The sequence below is a fragment of the Callithrix jacchus genome, chromosome 5 (genome assembly GCF_049354715.1).
Source record: "Callithrix jacchus isolate 240 chromosome 5, calJac240_pri, whole genome shotgun sequence".
NCBI classification, from domain to species: Eukaryota; Metazoa; Chordata; class Mammalia; order Primates; family Cebidae; genus Callithrix; species Callithrix jacchus.
In genome coordinates this window covers 123,957,332-123,969,147 of record NC_133506.1, presented here as the reverse complement: position 1 = coordinate 123,969,147, position 11,816 = coordinate 123,957,332, and the positions used below count along the sequence as shown (strand labels likewise).

The 11,816-nt window shown below is 44.4% G+C and overlaps 1 pseudogene; it reads left to right on the top strand.

Moving 5' to 3' along the window:
• The first annotated feature begins 7,350 nt into the window (after positions 1-7,350).
• Positions 7,351-8,345, top strand: LOC100399425 (glyceraldehyde-3-phosphate dehydrogenase pseudogene; annotated as a pseudogene).
• The last annotated feature ends 3,471 nt before the right edge of the window (positions 8,346-11,816 follow it).

Genomic DNA, 11,816 nt, shown 5'->3' with positions numbered 1-11,816 from the left:
GCACACACTTGCGTGCAGGTTGTATAGCAGCTCCAAGGCAGGGCAAGGGAGAAAGTCAAGGTTGAGCCCAGCTCCTAGGAGGCCAGATCAACAATCCATGCAGAAAGCAAACATCCGTCTCAGGATCCAGGAGGCCAGAGAGATGTGCCAAGAAGTCAGAGCAGGCATAGGAGGGCTTTGCAGACATCCTGGAAAACCCTAAGTCAGGTGCGCCGGTAAGGGTTGGGAGAGGAGCAAGTGCTCAGAAGAAAGCAGAGGTTGCAAGAGGGCTGGATTCATTTCTCATGAAAAACAGTGCAGTTCCCTTGAGCCAGGCTGGCCTATGTGTTTTCACCTAGACTTGCTTTGCCCAGGGGCTTTTTTGCCCTGGGCTTATGCTCTGTGCCCTAGTTTCCTGGTGCCCTGGGTGGGTTCCCTTGTCCCTGGAAGGCCAACACACAAAGGAGAAGGGGAAGTGCTCAGATCACCTGCATATTGTTTTGTGAGGGTTTGCTTTATGGATGTTGACCCCTGAACTTTGGAACATTTTAGTCCTTGAACAAAATTGCAAGCCCGGGACAAGAAGTTCTTTGTACCAGGCAAGGAGCCGACCTTGAGATTCCCTATTTTCCATTAGAGAAAACAGGAGGCTGATTCAATGTCACTTCCACACTCAAAACCACCTTTGCACAAAGGTTGCTGCGATGGAGCAGAGAAGGGTGAGGTTGGAAGAAAGGGGAAAACCACCGTGTCCTGGGCACTGTGCTTTATAGACATGAACTCATTTGAACCTCAATTATTCTATGAGCTTCAGTTTCTTCCCTATATAGTGAAAACCAGGCCTCAACCCTGCAAGTTATTTGAAAGATTAAGTGAGGTAATATACATGAAAATTTCCAGCACTCTTAATGAATCAGAAATCTTGGGTCATATTTTACAGGATATGTAGATACTGTAGGCATGCTCTCATTTGGTCCTGGCTGGAAGATACATTACATCCCTCTTAAAGATGAGAAAGTTGAGATCAAGTAACCAACTCCTGACTATACAGAACACTAAGGAATCATGGAATTAGAACCGCCAAGGCCCCTCCCATCACCACGGGTCTCAAAGTTCACTTACATCTGGACCATTCCGGTCACTTGTCTAAAACAAAGAGGCCCAAGACTTCCCCAGACCTATAGAATTCAAATCCTCAGAGTGGGGCCCAGTGACCTCCATTTTTAAATCTTCCTCAGGTGATTCATATGCACACTATAGTTTGTGAATCTCTGTACTGACAAGAAGAACTAGTCGAGAGAAACCTAACGGAAAAAGAAAGAAGTAACCAGAAAAACAAAAGGGTAAAGAAAGAAGCTAGAAGACACAACCTACCTATAGATTACAGCTTTTACGCAGTGTTTACCAGGTGCAGGGTACTGTTTTAAGTGCTCTATAAGCCTTAAATGAACTTAGTTGCGTCTCAGAGTTGCCCTATGAGATAGGTGCCATTATAAGCCCCATTTTACAGATGAGAGAATTGAGACTCAGAGAAGTGATAAGTAATTTGCCCAAAGTCACATAGCCAGTAAAGAAAGGCTGGAGATTTTTTTTTTTTTTTTTTTTTTTGAGGTGGAGTCTTGCTCTGTCACCCAGACTGAAGTGAAATGGCATGAACTTGACTCACTGAAACCTCTGTATCCCAGGTTCAAGCCATTCTCCTGCCTCAGCCTCCCAAGTAGCTGGGACTACAGGAGTGTGCCACCATGGCTGGCCAATTTTTGTATTTTTTGAAGAGATGGGGTTTCACTATGTTGGCCAGGCTGGTCTCAAACTCTGGACTTCAAGTGACCCGCCTGCCTCTACGTCCACCTCCCAAAGTGCTGGGATTACAGGTGTGAGCCATTGTGCCCCGCCAGCAGAAAAGAATCTTAACCACCCTGATACACCTGTAGAGAGGAAAATAAGCCAAGATAATGAGAAAGGAGAAAGGGCAAGAAAAGAGGCATCATGGAAAGCTAGCATGAAGCAAAGCTGTGTCCAGGTCCCAATCTACATCTTCAGAAACACACCTGTGGACCTGGCAAGTTTGAGAATGGGACTTAGGTACCTGTAAAAACATTCACGGTGTGTGGATGGCAAAGCTAGTCCAAACACTTCTCTGCCATTTGGGGGGGCACCCCACATTGGCTATAGTGGTTTGAATGGTGACGCCAAACTATATGTCCACGGTCTAACCCTCAGAACCTATGAATGTGACAGTCTTTGGGAAGGGGTCTTTGCAGATGTAATTAAATATCTTGATTTTTGAAATTATCCTGGATTATCTGACTGGACCTGAAATCCAATGACAAGTGTCCTCATAAGAGGAGAAGACACAGAAGGTCATGTGAAGAGGGAAGCAGAGCCTGGAGTGAGCAGCCACAAACCAAAGAATGCCGACCACCCCAGAAGCTGGAAGAGACAAGGAAAGGAAACTCCCCTGGAGCCTCTGGAGGGAGTGTGGCCCTCACAACACCTTGAGTTTGAACTTCTGGCCTCATGTTGCTTTAAGCCACCAGATTGTGGTCATCCAATACATGATACAGCAGCCCCAGGAAACTATACACTGAGCAATTTTTTATTGATAACTGATATATATATATCAGTTATCAATAAAACAATTATATATATATATATTTTTTTTTCCTGAGGCTGAGTCTTGCTCTGTCACCCAGGCTATAGTGCAGTGGTGCAATCTCAGCTCACCGCAACCTGCTCTTCCCAGGTTCAAGTGATTCTCCTGCTTCACCCTCTCAAGTAGCTGGGATTACAGGCACGTGCCACCATGCCCAGCTAACTTTTGTATTTTTCGGTAGAGATAGGGGTTTCACCATGTTGACCAGGCTGGTCTCGAACTCTTTACCTCAAGCAATCCACCTGCTTTGGCCTCCCAAAGTAATGGGACTACAGACAATAGCCACCACACCCACCCGGCCTGGTAACTGATTTTGTGGACATTGCTGTTTAAGTCTGCCTAGCAACACTTCTTCATTTTTTCTGGCTATAACTCCTCCCTTTCCCTAAACACCTATTCCCCAAAACCTCCTGCATGTGATTCTGGTGGCCATTCTAGACATAGGAAGTGCCATTCATGCAGAACTGGCCAATCAGAGAACCCCTTCTCTTCAGTCTCTTCAGCTACAGTGATTGGTTCAGGGGTGGCTCAAGACCCAGGCTAGGCCAATCAGAGTCATTCTCTAGATTTTTGTATAAGTGAGCTGAGAATTATACTTCTCTTTCCTTTTGGAATTGCTAAGTTGATGCACCACTGAGGGGCCTGTTTTTCTGTAGAAAGCCCATGTACAGTAGGCAGGAAGGAGGCTAATGTGCAAAGGGAGACAGAAGTGAGTGGCAGAGTTAGAGCGTGAGGCAGTCCTGATAGTATCTAAGTTTCTGGAGCACCTGTTACATAGTGCACACCCATTGTTAAGGAGTGTTATATGAAACAACGTTTCAGCTTAGCCTACCTTAAGTTAGCTTCCTACCCTTGCAACCATCAGAGCTTGGACTAACAAGGGATTTAAAGCAATTGCTGTTTTCTCCAGGCAGAACACAGGCATCTGGGGATAAACCTTACTGCACCATTTGCATTTTATTCATTTTAGAGAAGATCTGAGGATAAAATCAAGACTAGCTGTGAAGAAAAGACATAGTAAAGAAAAGAAATGGGAGAGAAACATGCTTGAGAAGATCAGTCTCCTTCAACTTGATAGCTTCAGGCAGAATGTCCTGGAGATGGAATGGGGGCCATTTCCAAGCAGGTTCATTCTCATTTGGCAGAGCATGGAAAAGAGAAGGAAATTAAAAGATTCAGACAGGGAGCCAGGTCAGGGGTGGGCAGAGAGGTCCTGATTCCCCTTTTCATAACGCGTGAAGCTTCCTATACATCCAAACACCAGCCTCAGGATCGTAGTGACATCTGAAACTTCATTTAGCCATTTCCTTCCCTTTTCAGGTCTCTTTGGGTTGCTTAGCCCATACATTGCTAATTTTTCATCTTTTCAAAGCTCTCCATTGCATTTAAAATCAGAATGCATCCATCCTATTCACCACTTCTGAATTTGAGGACGTTGATTATAGAGGTCAGCAGGCCCTTTAATATGGAAAGTAAATGAGCAAGTGAAGCCGTGAGTGGAACATATGTGTGCATGTGAGCACACACATAGCTTATTATTTCCTGCCTTAATCCACTTTTCAGCTCCACTGTGCAAGATCATAAGAAAGACTTGGGCAGTACCTCTTAGAAAGGTTCCTCACATCTCCTTCAAGAAGCTTCTTCCCAAAAGTTGCCTTTTGTAGTTCACCAGGTCTGCTGTGCAGGCTTCAGCCAAGCTAATTACTGGTCAGCCAGCAGTCACTTTGAACTGGGCACACACAAGACACCCTCCAAGGATCTTGTTTGCTAGGTGACTGTTTTCATACAGTGCCTATTATGCTTTCACGTGGCAAAGGGCTCTTTCTCTCTTACTTGAGGCAGAGCAGAGAGGAAGCCCCTCCAATTAAAGCAGGGACAAAGAAATGGAGGAAGGCTGGTGCACATGTCTCCTGACAAGGCTCAACAGAAAAGGGGCTCACAGAGAAACTAAATTTGGCTGCTATAATCCATTTAAAGGAAAAAGTAAATCAGAGAAAGAGTGTGCGGAATAGGAGTGTGAGCCATTGGTTTCCTTCAGGCATGACCACTAGATTTCCAGTCTGTTCATGCCCGCCTGCAGAGTTCCCAAGGGAGTGTGTATAGGCTTGGACATATGGACCCTACTCACCTAGGGTAGCTTTGAGTGGGTGCTAGGAAAATGGAAAGGTGTCAGGGGTCATTCCCTTTACCGAGTCAGGCATTTACAAGATAAGCAATAGAGAAAAAATAGTGAAGACCAAAAAGTTGATGGCATTTGGCTCCAGGCTGTTAATAAATTCATTATAAATACAACCTTAATTTCTGAACCCAAAATGAAGACAAATGGTCTGACAACTAGGAGTATACATGGAATCTATGGAATAGAATTTTTAAAATTTGGCTTCCCCTGAAATTATAGATTAGTAGTTCTCAACTAGGGGCAATTTTGGCAGTGTCTAGAGACAATTTTGATTGTCATGATTGGGAGGGCATGGTGTGTTCGTAATATTGGAATCTTTTGCACAGAAGCCACTGATACTCCTCAACATCCTCCTAGGCACAGAACAGGCTCCAACAACAAAGAATTATTCCATTTCTGTGTCAACTGGACCACTGTTGAAAAATCCCGAATATAGTTTGTATATTGGCAAACCCATCAGGGCCATCTGATATGGTTTGGCTGGGTCCCCACACAAATCTCATCTTGAATTGTAGCTCCCATAATTCCCATTGTTGTGGGAGGGACCTGGTGGGAGATAATTGAATTGCGGGAGTGGTTTCCCCCATACTGTTCTTGTGGTAGTGAATAAGTCTCATGAGATCTGATGAGGCTTTATAGGGGTTTTCTCTTTTGCTTGGCTCCCATTTTCTCATGCCTGCCACCATGTAAGACATGCCTTTTGCCTTCCACCATGATTATGAGGCATCCCCAGTCATGTGCAACTGTGAGTCCATTAAAACTCTTTCTTTATAAATTACCCAGTCTTGGGTATGTCTTTATCAGCAATGTGGAAACGGACTAGTATATCATCCCAGACCACTTTAACCCCTAGGCACTGTATTCATCTTCCCTAAATTATGAGTGCATTTCTCACTAAAGACCTTGGATGCCACCTCTCTGAAGGGTAAGAATTTTTTTCTTACAAACTCTCCTTTTGGAAATGATGAAGTCAGGCACATTTTAATCATGATTTATCTCAACCCCAACTACATCTTGTTGAACTGAGATGGACAACTGACCCAGAAGAGATCACTCAGATTCTTCCGCCAATAATTGATATTCACATAGGGAGATGGTCTGTTAGTTAGGAAAGGATAAGATACGCTGCAGCAATACACAGCCCTTAGATCCTAGTGGATTAAAAAATAGATCATTCCTTGCTCACTTGTTTACTCTTGGCATTACATGCAAAGGTAGGTTGCCAAGTGTGGGGTGGGGCAGCAGAGTTTCTCTGTGCCACATAATCACTCAGGCCCCAGGATGACAGAGGTTCACCCATCTTAAGACACTGTTGTCTCTATATGAGGCTTCAGGGTTCACCTTGGCAGAGGAAGAAACCATAGAAGGGGGTCATGCTGGCTTTAAAAGCTTTGACTGGAAAGTGACACAGGCTCCCTTCCTTTCACAGCCCATTGGCCAGAGCTAGTCACATGGCCCCACCTGCTTGAATGCATAGAGATGTGCAATCTTCCCATGATCCAGAAGAAGCCAGGAGCCAGTGAGCTGCAGGAAGTTGGGCTGCAAGGCCGTGTAGTACCAGGGCTTGAGTGGACACTAGAAGGAGTCAGAGCTGAAGTCATAGGAGAGCAGACCTCAGGAGAAAACAGAAGAGGCTGGTCAGAAAAGAGAAAATGAGGCAGGTGTGCAAGGAGAAGCAGAGAGCAGGAGGCTCCTGAGAGATTCAGAAAGTAGATCCTTCGGACTTGGGCTGCTTTCTGCCCTCTAAGTAGCCTGCTATGCTCTGTTTTCATGAGAACTCTCAGGTCAGCACACCAGTGCCTTGCTCTGAGCCAGCGTGAACAGATCTCTCTTCCTTGCTACAAAAACAGCTTTGATTCATGCTTGCTGTTTGTCCTTCAATACGTAATTCCCTGTTAAGGTTGTTGGGCTGTGGAAGGGAGCTGGACTCTCAAACTAATGGAATTGCCCAAAGATGATGAAACTCGTAGGGTGAGCTTTTCAGAAGAGCTTAACTTTCCAGCAGCCCCAGCCTACCACAGCCAACTGAGCCCAGGCAGGTAGTGGCCACTGATGTAATTTAAGAGGCTCAGAAGGACAATCCCTGTGTCCCAGTGCCACCCCTACATTCCAAAAAACACTAATGCAGGGGTTTTGGCCTGCTTTGTGCCATGGTGCCCTTCTCAGAATAATGCTTTCAAACCATTTAAATATTTTTAAACACAGAAAATAAAATACAAAGGAAACCAATTACATTGAAAAACAGTTAAATATTTTTAAATTGAGACATAGTATTATGTGCACTTGTTATTAATGCATTTAGAAATTAGTGAGAGGTTTATACCTGTCGTTATTTCAGAGTAGTAACACTGAGCATAAATAACTTCAAGACACTTGCAGCTCTCTGCTCCTCCTGTTCGACAGACAGCCGCATCTTGTCTCCCGTCGCCAGCCACATCCCTGAGACACCATAGGGAAGGTACGGTGGGAGTCAACGGATTTGGTCGTATTGGGCGCCTGGTCACCAGGGCCACTTTTAACTTTGGTAAAGTGGATATCGTCGCCATCAATGATCCCTTCATTGACCTCAACTACATGGTCTACATGTTCCAGTATGATTCCACCCATGGAAAATTCCATGGCACTGTCAAGGCTGAGAATGGGAAGCTTGTCATCAATGGAAATCCCATCACCATCTTCCAGGAGCAAGATCCCTCCAAAATCAAGTGGGGCGATGCTGGCGCTGAGTATGTGGTGGAGTCCACTGGCGTCTTCACCACCATGGAGACGGCTGGGGCTCACTTGCAGGGGGGAGCCAAAAGGGTCATCATATCTTCCCCCTCTGCTGATGCCCCCATGTTCGTGATGGGCATGAACCATGAGAAGTATGACAGCAGCCTCAAGATCGTCAGCAATGCCTCCTCCACCACCAACTGCTTAGCGCCCCTGGCCAAGGTCATCCATGACAACTTTGGTATCGTGGAAGGACTCATGACCACCGTCCACGCCATCACTGCCACCCAGAAGACCATGGATGGCCCCTCTGGGAAACTGTGGTGTGATGGCCATGGGGCTCTCCAGAACATCATCCCTGCTTCTACTGGTGCTGCCAAGGCCGTGGGCAAGGTCATCCCTGAGCTGAACGGGAAGTTCACTGGCATGGCCTTCCGTGTCCCCCTGCCAACGTGTCAGTGGTGGACCTGACCTGCCGCCTGGAAAAACCTACCAAATATGATGACATCAAGAAGGTGGTGAAGCAGGCATTGGAGGGCCCCCTCAAGGGCATCCTAGGCTATACTGAGCACCAGGTGGTGTCCTCTGACTTCAACAGCAACACCCATTCTTCCACCTTCGATGCCGGGGCTGGCATTGCCCTCAACGACCACTTGGTCAAGCTCATTTCCTGGTATGACAATGAATTTGACTACAGCAACAGGGTGGTGGACCTCATGTCCCACATGGCCTCCAAGGAGTAAGACCCCTGGATCACCAGCCCCAGCGAGAGAACGAGAGGAAGAGAGGCCCTCACTGCTGGGAAGTCCCTGCCACAGAGTCCCTCACCACACCGAATTGCCCCTCCTCACAGTTTCCATGCAGACCCCTTGAAGAGGGAGGGGCCTAAGGAACCCCACCTTGTCATGTACCATCAATAAAGTCCCCTGTGCTCAGCTAAAAAAAAAAAAAGATACTTGCAACAACTATAACTTGATATGAAAATATTTATTTGTTTTGATGGTAACAGAATCAGCAAAATCACAGTCACTTTTACTATGAAAGCATTTACTCTGTGTTTACTATGTAAGTGTTATTTTACTATGTAAAACAGTAAAAACCATTTTACTATGGTTTGTTGCCTGCATTTATAACAAAAACATGTGCCAAGTTTCCGTTAGAGGTTTGTGAAAAGAATGATGTATTTTATCAGTTAGCAAAAAAAAGAAAACACATCTTTTGTAAAGATAGTAAAAATAAAAACATATTTTCCCAGCCATGTTCATGGACCTCTTGGATTCTATGATCTGTTGGCTGTCGGTAAACCACAGATTGAGCATCTCTGGCCACAAAGACCCAGGCAAAACTCAGATAGATTTTCTAAGCAGTAAAACAGCTGGTGAAGAGGAAACAGATATCACTTATTATTGTAAGGCTAAGCAATAAACAATGAACAATGAGTGATATCTAAGGCAGTATTAGTTGATCAGCTTAGTTCTTGTCACCCTCTAGAGACCTGAGTATGAACAGAAGAGGTAAGTCTTTTTTTTTTTTCTTTTGAGACGGAGTTTCGCTCTTGTTACCCAGGCTGGAGTGCAATGGCACGATCTCAGCTCACTGCAACCTCCACCTCCTGGGTTCAGGCAATTCTCCTGCCTCAGCCTCCTGAGTAGCTGGGACTACAGGCACGCGCCACCATGCTCAGCTAATTTTTTGTATTTTTAGTAGAGACGGGGTTTCACCATGTTGACCAGGATGGTCTCGATCTCTTGACCTCGTGATCCACCCACCTCGGCCTCCCAAAGTGCTGGGAGACATAAGTCTTAAGAACTTGGAGTCTATAGAGGATGCTGAACCAGAAAACATGAGCGTGGGCTCACTGGGGTAGAATAGCCCTGCGTGCAGGGCTCACTTCAGGAGCAGGGCCACACTGGAAGTGCCACCAGAGAAGAGGAAAAAATTTTAAAAATACATTTATCTACCACTAGACTTCAGGCCTGGCCACTTGAAGGAAATGTTTATGATGTTCTTCAGAAATTAAGCTGGTAACTGAGGAAAGAGAAAAGGGGTTGTGGGGTGGAGGGGTTCATGGCAGATGGAATGAAATTCACGGGAACAAAGTTTATAGGGTGGGGGTGGGGAGGCTGAAGTCAAATACCTCAATCACTGCAACCCAAGCCCTACATTCTTTCTGTGGCTGAAGGTGGAATCCTTCCCAAATCATTTTACAAGACCAACATCATCCTGCTACCAAAACTCGGCAGAGACTCAACAAGAAAAGAAAACTTCAGGCCAATATCCATGATGAACATAGACGCAAAAATCTTCAATAAAAGTCTGGCAAGCCGATTGCAACAGCACATCAAAAAGCTTATCCACCATGACCAAGTAGGATTCATCCCACGGATGCAAGGCTGCTTCAACATACGCAAGTCTATAAATGTAATTCACCACATAAACAGAACCAAAAATAAAAACCACATGATTATCTCAATTGATGCAGAGAAGGCCTTTGACAAAATTCAACAGCCCTTTATGCTAAAAACCCTCAATAAACTCAGTATTGATGGAATGTATCTCAAAATAATAAAAGCTATTTATGACAAACCAACAGCCAATATCATACTGAATGGGCAAAAACTGGAAGGATTCCCTTTGAAATCTGGCACTAGACAAGGATGCCCTCTTTCACCACTCCTATTCAATATAGTACTGGAAGTTCTAGCCAGAGCAATCAGGCAAGAAAAAGAAATAAAGGATATTCAAATAGGAAAGGAGGAAGCCAAATTGTCTCTATTTGCAGACGACATGATAATATATCTAGAAGACCCCATCATCTCAGCCCAAAAACTCCTGAAACTGATAAGCAAGTTCAGCAAAGTCTCAGGATACAAAATCAATATGGAAAAATCACAAGCATTCCTATACACCAATAGCAGACTGAAAGAGAGCCAAATCAAGAATGAACTGCCATTCACAATTGCTATAAAGAGAATAAAATACCTAGGAATACAACTCACAAGGAACGTAAAGGGCCTCTTCAAGGAGAACTACAAACCACTGCTCAACGAAATCAGAGAGGACACAAACAGATGGAGAAACATTCCATGTTCATGGTTAGGAAGAATCAATATCGTGAAAATGGCCACACTGCCCAAAGTAATTTACAGATTTAATGCTATCGCCATCAAGCTACCAATGACCTTCTTCACAGAACTGGAAAAAACCACCTTAAACTTCATATGGAACCAAAAGAGAGCCCGCATAGCCAAGTCAATTCTAAGCAAAAAGAACACAGCAGGAGGCATCATACTACTGGACTTCAAACTATACTACAAGGCTACAGTAATCAAAGCAGCATGGTACTGGTACCAAAACAGAGATATAGACCAATGGAACAGAACAGAGGCATCAGAGGCAACACAACATATCTACAACCATACAATCTTTGATAAACCTGACAAAAACAAGCAATGGGGAAAGGACTCCCTGTTTAATAAGTGGTATTGGGAAAACTGGCTAGCCATGTGCAGAAAGCAGAAACTGGACCCCTTCCTGACACCTTACACTAAAATTAACTCCAGATGGATTAAAGACTTAAACATAAGACCTGGCACCATAAAAACCCTAGAAGAAAATCTAGGCAAAACCATTCAGGACATAGGAGTAGGCAAGGACTTCAGGACCAAAACACCAAAAGCATTGGCAACAAAAGCCAAAATAGACAAATGGGACCTAATCAAACTCCACAGCTTCTGCACGGCCAAAGAAACAGTCATTAGAGTGAATCGGCAACCAACAGAATGGGAAAAAATTTTTGCAGTTTACCCATCTGACAAAGGGCTGATATCCAGAATTTACAAAGAACTCAAACAGATTTACAAGAAAAAAACAAACAAGCCCATCCAAAAATGGGCAAAGGATATGAACAGACACTTTACAAAAGAAGACATACATGAGGCCAACAAACATATGAAAAAATGCTCATCATCACTGGCCATTAGAGAAATGCAAATCAAAACTACATTGAGATACCATCTCACGCCAGTTAAAATGGTGATCATTAAAAAATCTGGAGACAGCAGATGCTGGAGAGGATGTAGAGAAATAGGAACACTTTTACACTGCTGGTGGAAGTGTAAATTAGTTAAATCATTGTGGAAGACAGTGTGGTGATTCCTCAAGGCCTTAGAAATAGAAATTCCATTTGACCCAGCAATCCCAATACTGGGTATATATCCAAAGGACTATAAATCATTCTACTATAAGGACACATACACACGAATGTTCATTGCAGCACTGTTTACAATA